The sequence below is a fragment of the Atractosteus spatula genome, unplaced genomic scaffold (assembly GCF_055471065.1).
Source record: "Atractosteus spatula isolate fAtrSpa1 unplaced genomic scaffold, fAtrSpa1.hap1 Scaffold_31, whole genome shotgun sequence".
NCBI lineage: Eukaryota > Metazoa > Chordata > Actinopteri > Semionotiformes > Lepisosteidae > Atractosteus > Atractosteus spatula.
In genome coordinates, this window is record NW_028296859.1 from 45,001 (window position 1) to 53,022 (window position 8,022).

Genomic DNA, 8,022 nt, shown 5'->3' on the forward strand with positions numbered 1-8,022 from the left:
CACATCATTTGAGGCTTGGGTTGCATGTTAATATTTTTAAGGTTTAAAGACTTTACGTTCACGGTACGTGGAAAATCATTTCAAACTTTTGAAAAGTTGTTGAGAATTTGTCATTGAAATAAGCTTACATATTTTAATTCAAAGTGATTACTTTTCACTCTCGATAAAACACGTGTGATTTTGGGGCGGAGGGATATGGTGGGGCGTTCTAAAACATCACAACCATTTGAAAAATGTCTTGAGCTATGTAGGCATGGTTACAAATGTGGAGTTTATGCTTAAATTAGCCGACTTGCCGGTTTTGAAGTGTGACACCTGAGCTGTCAGGCCCCGATATTGACTGCTGCGAAGATGGCTTCTTTGAGTAGTGAATCATCGGATTCCTCTGCTATGCAAACTGAAGAAGTAGGTTGCTAAAATATTTTTTCTGATAGTGGAATTGTCGTTTCAATCTGCGTTTAGCGTATTTCGTTTTCAACACTTTGTCTTCTTTTTAGCAAAAGCTGACCCAGCACTCAGTGGTGTGTGACAGTGGCTGTCATGTGAACTCTGACGGTGATTCAGGTGTTGGGGGTCCGTCAACGACTGATGAAGAGTTGCTACAAATGGTAAATATTAAACCACAGCAAGTTCGAAGCAAATGAAAAACTAACACAAAAGAGGCATTACAATTGTAAATATTTTAGGTAAAAAGCATGCCTATTTATTTTGTTAAGCCTTCCTTTTCTTTTTTCCTTTAATAGAATAACGAAGAGGTCGACGCATCAATCTTCAAACTACCATCAAGCTTGAATGTTTCGTGTCTGTTCATGTGTGTTCGCCAAAATGTGATTAATGATGATGTTCAACCTAGTTTAGCTAACGATGGCTCTAATGAGCCCGATGCTATGGATCAGATTGTAAAGTCGGTGGTATTTTGCACCTTCAACCATTGTTTAAAGGGGGTTGTGGTTGACGAATGCGCGGCCCGTTTGATTAATCATCCAGGTCAACGGGGTCACACATGCCTAGTTGTCGGGTGCGCGGATGGGTACTGTGGTGTCTCCGGGGGAAAGTTTATGTAAATGAAAGTAGTACTCACACCACACTTTTCTTTCCTGAGTTTCGTGGCTTTTCTTCCTCCAACTATCTTCCAAATACAGTCCGTAATCCGTTCCCTTAATCCTGATCCTATCCGAGTTCCAAAAGTCCGTAATAAAGCCAATCCGCGATGTATCCTTATCCAGTGTCCGTAATCCAAAAACCATAAACCTTTTCTCCTTTCAGTAGTCCGTTATTCTTTAGCCCGATCTTTAACATACACCTCTTTCCTCTCTTTTCCTCCAAACCGCATTCACCTTATCGGCTTCCGCCCTGTTCACTGCCTCCGGGGCACTTATATTTTGGTTCCTGATGCGGCTCAGCTGTGTCTCATTGTTTCTCAGGGTAGACCCTTTCCATGTACCGGTCAGCTGATTCTTTTTGGCAGCCATTTTGCTAAGGTCCATATCTAGTATTTTAAGTAGGTCATTCCGAAAATACCTGTTATGAATGACCCTTCCCCTGGTCATGTTACAGTACAAAGATGTGTTGTTTGCCGCATTAGAAATTTATAAGTGTCTCAGTTTAGCCCGAATTTTATCGGCTGTTCTGTACATCGCCAGTGGCCTGGGTGCCTATACTTTTACAGATGATACTGAGCGGAGTATAATGCACTTGCTGAGAAAAATAATTGACGACCGCTCGCCATATGAGTATGTACGCTCCTTACTTGTAAAGGTAGATGGAAAAATACTACACGTGACTTTTGGTGCGTTGCAAAACTTATTTTATACTTATTTATACTTATTTTTACAGAAAAGAAAAAAGATCTATGTAAAACCAGGGCTGTGAAATACTCGCAATGTGAATAGAGCTTTCACTCTGTTTTACAGACACAGGTGTGCCATCGTGAGAAGAATGAAAAATTTCGAATGTATATGTAAGAATTCTTACAAAAAGTGCTTTACACTCTTCTTTCTGCAAAGCTTGAAATAAAAATCAATTAACTGAATGCTAATGTCCTTGAATTTGTTAAAGAGATAGATGTGCATGTAAAGAACATGAGTGAAATTACTGCGATTCTGATGTTTTCAGATCAGAAACTGAAGCCTGGCGGATTCAGCGGTGTGTATTCCAAAACTACAACGTATTTTACATAGAACCTGTGGTAACACCGTCCCTCTGATCACTCAGGCTAATTTATTTGCTCTGTTAGGGTCGCCCAGTTCGGTGTTCACGGCTATAGAAATGGCGAGAGAAAGGGCGTTATGAATGCTTTTTCAGATGCTGCTGAGTTTCTGAACAATGTTGGGGCGATAGCTACAACTAATTTTCTGCACCAACATTTAATTGGCGATTGCAAGCAGTAGTCTGTAATGTGTGTGAAAAGTTTAAAAGTGTATACTGGGATGTTTCTGTAATTTAAAACCTACTGATGAAATAAAGTGGTTCACATTTCACATGCTATTTGTCCTGCGAGTTCTTTCTGTGACACTTTACTCAGTCAGTCAGTCAGTCAGTGTGCGTGTGTGCGTGCGTGCGTGCGCTCACATCCCAGAAACTCGCGGCACTCACCAGACTTCCCACACCGCCGATTCCCTAGGGTTATAATAGATTGCATTCAAACCTGCAGCAGACATGATCACCTTCCATCCCTCGTTGCTAATACGCTCTTTCACACACTTATTTATAAATCGAAGGGGATGCGGTGGTGGGCATTTGGACCCTGAGGCCTGGGGCTGCTAGGGGTGGAAGGCGGGACAACAACACTCATTATGACACACCATTGGCTCTCGAGGGGGCGGGACATCCGCCCATAACATTGCACCATTGGCCGATAAGGAGGCAGGACATCTGCCCATGGCGGCCTCCCATTGGCTGAAAAAGGGGGCGTGGTACCTGTCAAAATGTTTGATGAAAGGTGTCGCTTTATTCTACTCCCGGGCCAAAAACAGCCCTCGGATCATCAACTCAATCAGGAACTCCCAGTCTCACAACTGCATTCCCTCGGTGCTTCCCTACCACCCTAACCCAATTTCTATCCCCAGGACCATCATTAACAATGACTACATTTTACAGGACGATCCCTCCATTGGTACTCTTTTTTCCGACCGCCCAATCATCTCTTATCGCTGACCACCACATAAGCTTCTTGTTCACAGCTCCCTCACACTCAGCACCTTCCCCTGCAATAGCACTCGCTGCATCACTGGCAAATACATATCTAACGACATTCAGGGCATCACAGGACAATTCCAGATAACCCTGACAACATCCTGTATCTCATTTACTGTATCTCTTGCAAAAAATGCCCAGCTATCTACATTTGGGAAACCGAAAGGAGACTAGGAGAATGCTTCAGAGAACATATTAGGGCTGGGAAGGTTAAAGATTTCTCCAAGGCCATAGTTTTTCTTTTCACCTCAAATAGCCAGGATCTCTCAATGACTGACTTATTTTAATGTAATCTTCTTTATTCTCTTGCAGGTTTTGACTTCACACCTTTCTTCACCTCTCTCCATTTTGCACTTCCTGTGTGGCCTCTCTGCTGCTCCTGCCTACTCCCCTCTCCCAGCTTTTGTTCTTCTGTGCTATTTAATCTTTGTAAACTGCCCTGTCTTTCTCACACCTGAAGAAGGCTTCACAGCCGAAACATTGAGTTTTCTCTCTTCTCTTTTCAGTATGGAATAAACCTATTACTTGTTCCTTTGCAGACTACACATGCTGACATAGTTTAGTTCAGGTGGGTAGCTGCTTCAATATACATTTGTAAATGTCAATTTAAAAGTGTAAAAATAGTAAGATTGTAACTCCACTTTAAAACGTGGCAAGAAATAGACACATGGCAGGCTACACCCTGGAAAGGACACCAGTCCATCCCAGGGCAAAGATATAAAAAATAAACATATAGGCAGCACATATCAAGCCTTACAAGAAATCATTAACACCCTCAACACACACCACAGGTCCATTAAACTCAAATACACCAAGCATGGTAGCCTGATAGACTTCCTAGACACCACCACATACAAGGTTTCTTCCTTCAACAACACAGACAAACTGGACATCAAGGTATTTTTCAAAGACACATTCACACGGGTTACTGCACAAGGATAGCTTCCACCCAAAACATACTTTAAAAGGACTGGTAAAATCACAACTCCTACACTTCCACAAAATCTGTACACAACAACAAGACTTTGAGGAAGCCAAATACACACTCTTCCAAGCTTTATGCCAGAGAAGATACACACAAAGTTTCCTCAAAAATGTGGCACAAACATTTCTAAATAGAAAAACTCCAGATGACAGAAAAATACCCCTCAACACATCATATTCTCAACTCGGCATAAAAACCAACCAAAAACCATGATATTAGAAAACACAAACATACTAAGGGAGCACAAAATCTGCACACAGAAAAAAACAAAAACCTTCAGCATTAATTAGTCCAAAGAAGGCTAAAACCTGTACAAAACAGATCATATACACCAAGAGCCAAACATTTCATAACAGAAAACAATGATCCAAAACAAAGAAACTAAAGAAATCTTCCAGTTGCAAAGGGCACTCTCAGAAAACATCAATAACGCCATCTACAGCATCCAGTGCAAAAAGTGCGGGGTGACCTATGTGGGGGGAACGGGTAACTCCATCCGAACCCAGCTGACACAACACAGGTACATCAGGAACCACGGGACTGGAAAGCAACCCCAACTGGACAGAGATAGAAAGAAAGAAAAAGGAAAGGGAGTGGATCAAAAGACTTAATACTATCTTTACACAAGACCTGAACATCAGAAAAACCGGGAGGGTTTTAGTCGTTGGAAGGAGAGTGCTCTCCTTGTCCCAGATGGTCCCCTCTCGGATAAAATCTGGGAGAAGGAGCTTTGTTCCCCTCTCCTAACTAGCCAGATCCTACAGGGACTGGAACTCTTCACCATACTAACACGCAACAAACAGAAGAGTAACTGAAACCAATCAGCTATGGAAACTCGCACAGCTTCCACAGTCCTACTAGGGAGGAAAACAAAAGACCCTGATTGCCTATTGAGGTGTTAATGGTCCATGCATAATCCCCACCAGGGAAAGCAGAAACCCATTTACCAACTGAAACTGCACCTACTCATACAGAAACGTACAGAAGGAACACAGACCATAGGATACAAACTAGCCCCCTAGGAGGAACTACAACACACTAACAGTGGAAACCTAACGGTGTCAACGAAGCTTTAGGCATTTAAATGGTAAGTATGGATCAATCCAGAGTTGACAACGCACGCAACCATACGGTCACCCTCCACACTGCCTACACAACAAACATGTCAAACAGACAGGATACCTTCCAACAAGGAACCAGGATCATCTACAAAATGATCCAAACAGTCCACCATTTACAAAACACAGCAGTTCTATTGGACGGGAGAACCGAGCACCTGCCAGCCTACGACGGAAGACCGAGGAACTCATAAAACCTGCCAAGCCACCCAAACTCACATATTTGAAGCTGGTAAGCAATGCCAAAAATTGGCTTCACACCACACTGCAGATCCTCGAAGAGCAAAATCTGTCATACAACTAGAGGATCTTGAGCTTCCCCACTGGGAGGAAGCTTTCACACTTGCTTCCAACTGATCAAAGAAACATTATGGGAGGAAATTGCAGAACACCACCTTTGGACCCTACAGTACACAAGCTATCAATACTGGGTTAGGGAAGGACACTCGGGCAGATCAAATTATCACAGCAGTTTTTAAATTCTACAACGACTTCTACTGGAAAGACTGCGAACAAGACCAAGTAAGAGTTAAGTTGTTTTATAAAGTCATTATTTTAGAGCAAGGTATAATTCTGATAAAAATACAATAAACAATATGGTGAAGCTATTGGAGAGAAAATTAAGGCTCGGTTAAGAAACTGAAACAGTCTTGACTTGTTCCTTTACACAAAAGTTATTTATTTTCAAGAGAGACCCATGAGGAGTCCTCTGGTGTGCAAGACCTGCCTGAAGACATTTGACCAGTTTCCTCTTCACCTAAAGAGGGTGTGTATGAAATGAGCCTCAGCAGAGGAGATCAGCAAGTTCCTTCTCCAGGCCAGGAAGGACTTGTTGAATCACCTGAGGAATGGGCAGGTCGGGGATTGCAAGAGCATAGGGCTCATGTGTGGTGAGAATGTGAGACTGGGGGAGTCCATGGACTGTTTTATGTGGAATCCTGAAGACACATCAGCAAGGTAAGATATTTATAATTTATAAGGGTTCTTCTGTTTCATTTCTAACCTTTACCTTTATGTAAGGGTATGTTAAAATGATATACCAGTGGTCCAGATGCCCTGAGCAAGAGGCTGCTGTCCAGGAGGAAGAGATGCCAGAGACTGAAGTGGAAGAGGAAGGGGAAGATGTGAGTTCTGGAGAACTTTCTATTTTTTCCAAATGTATCTTTTGTTTTATACTTGTATTCTAGTTTGTCTTAGAAGTAAAAATGTTAAATGTGTATTTTGTATTCCTACTGTCCCCCAGTTCTTAAAAGCCATCAGCAGGCTCTCAGGAAGACGGTGACCCAGGCTGGACTGGACAGAACGCACTCCCTGGATGCTCCTCACCTGGCTGGGTTTAAACAGGACCTTACCAAGGATCTTGAAGTGGCAGATTGCTCTCAGGAGGTATTTATTTTTTAAAGGCATTTAAAATTGAGCAGTGATCTTTCCATAGCACATGTTTTTACTCCTTAGCTTAAAATTCACCCATGTGAAATCTCAGCCATAAACATAGTGACTCTACATTTGTCAGGTAGAAAATGTTTCCAGATTCCTGTTTTTATGGATCCATCTGCATCTTCCTTAAACTTTGTAAAGGGCCTATCCAAAACAACAATTATTGTAACCAAATGAAGACCACTGGACTGTCTCACCAAATCATTGCTAATTATATTAAGAACATAAACCATTTTCCGGGCTACATCCTAAATGATATCAGTGTGAAAGTAGAGGATCCCAGCCTGGCTAACCTCATCATCAACTTCCAAAGTATCCTAAAGGATATTCAGAAGAAGAACAGTAAGAATGTTGCCAAGAGATTACTAAAAATAGGTCATTTTCATTTTAAAACTTCTTTCAGTTGTACTTTTAATTTGAATACAAAAAAAGTTGATGAGTATTAATTTCTCCCACAGATATAGACAGTTGCAGAGTCCAGAACCAAGTACGAAGGATTGCTGGAAGGTGTTGATGGTTGCAAAGAGAGATGTGTTGCACAGACTGGGCAAGACATCACCTTGCCTGAGCAGCTTCTTGTACTGTATTACCTGCAGGCCTTTCTCCAGCTGAAGCACCTGTAGCATCCCGGGGTGGTAAAGAACATGACAGTAAGAATACTTTCATACAACAAAAGTAAGAAATTACATATATGGGATTTTTACAGTTTGGTGTATTCATTTTTATTTTCTCATTATTACAGGTTGAGGAATGGGTGCAAAGAAAGTGTTGTTTCAACAAGTGGGCACAAAAATGTTCATAATTCCTATTAAAGAGCACAAAACCTCAAACAACAGCTGGCTTCCTTTGCATTGAGTGAAGAAGAGGAACATGCAAGTTGATGGCTACATTGATATACCCATCCACTCAATTCAGGGTTGTGGTAGAACTGGAACCATCCTGGCAAGCAGTGGATGCAAAGTACTGTATCACCCATAATGTGACACCAGTCCATCACAGGACTCACTCACACCATGGCCAATTTTCATAGAAGCCAATTAAAATCCATGTTAATACCGAACAAAAGACCTCCACCTGCATAGCTCCAATCATGTACAGTATTTAAGAAAATCTGGAATGTACCTTAATTGCATTTTATTTGTGTTTTATCAGCCATTTCATCTTTACTTCACTAAACTGCGCTGTAATGCCCAGGTCAGCAGCTGTGAAAGGAGACGGAGAAGATGGACTGGTCAGCCAATGTATCAACAGCGTCTGAAGTGCTTGAGAAGTGGAAGCCCAACACAG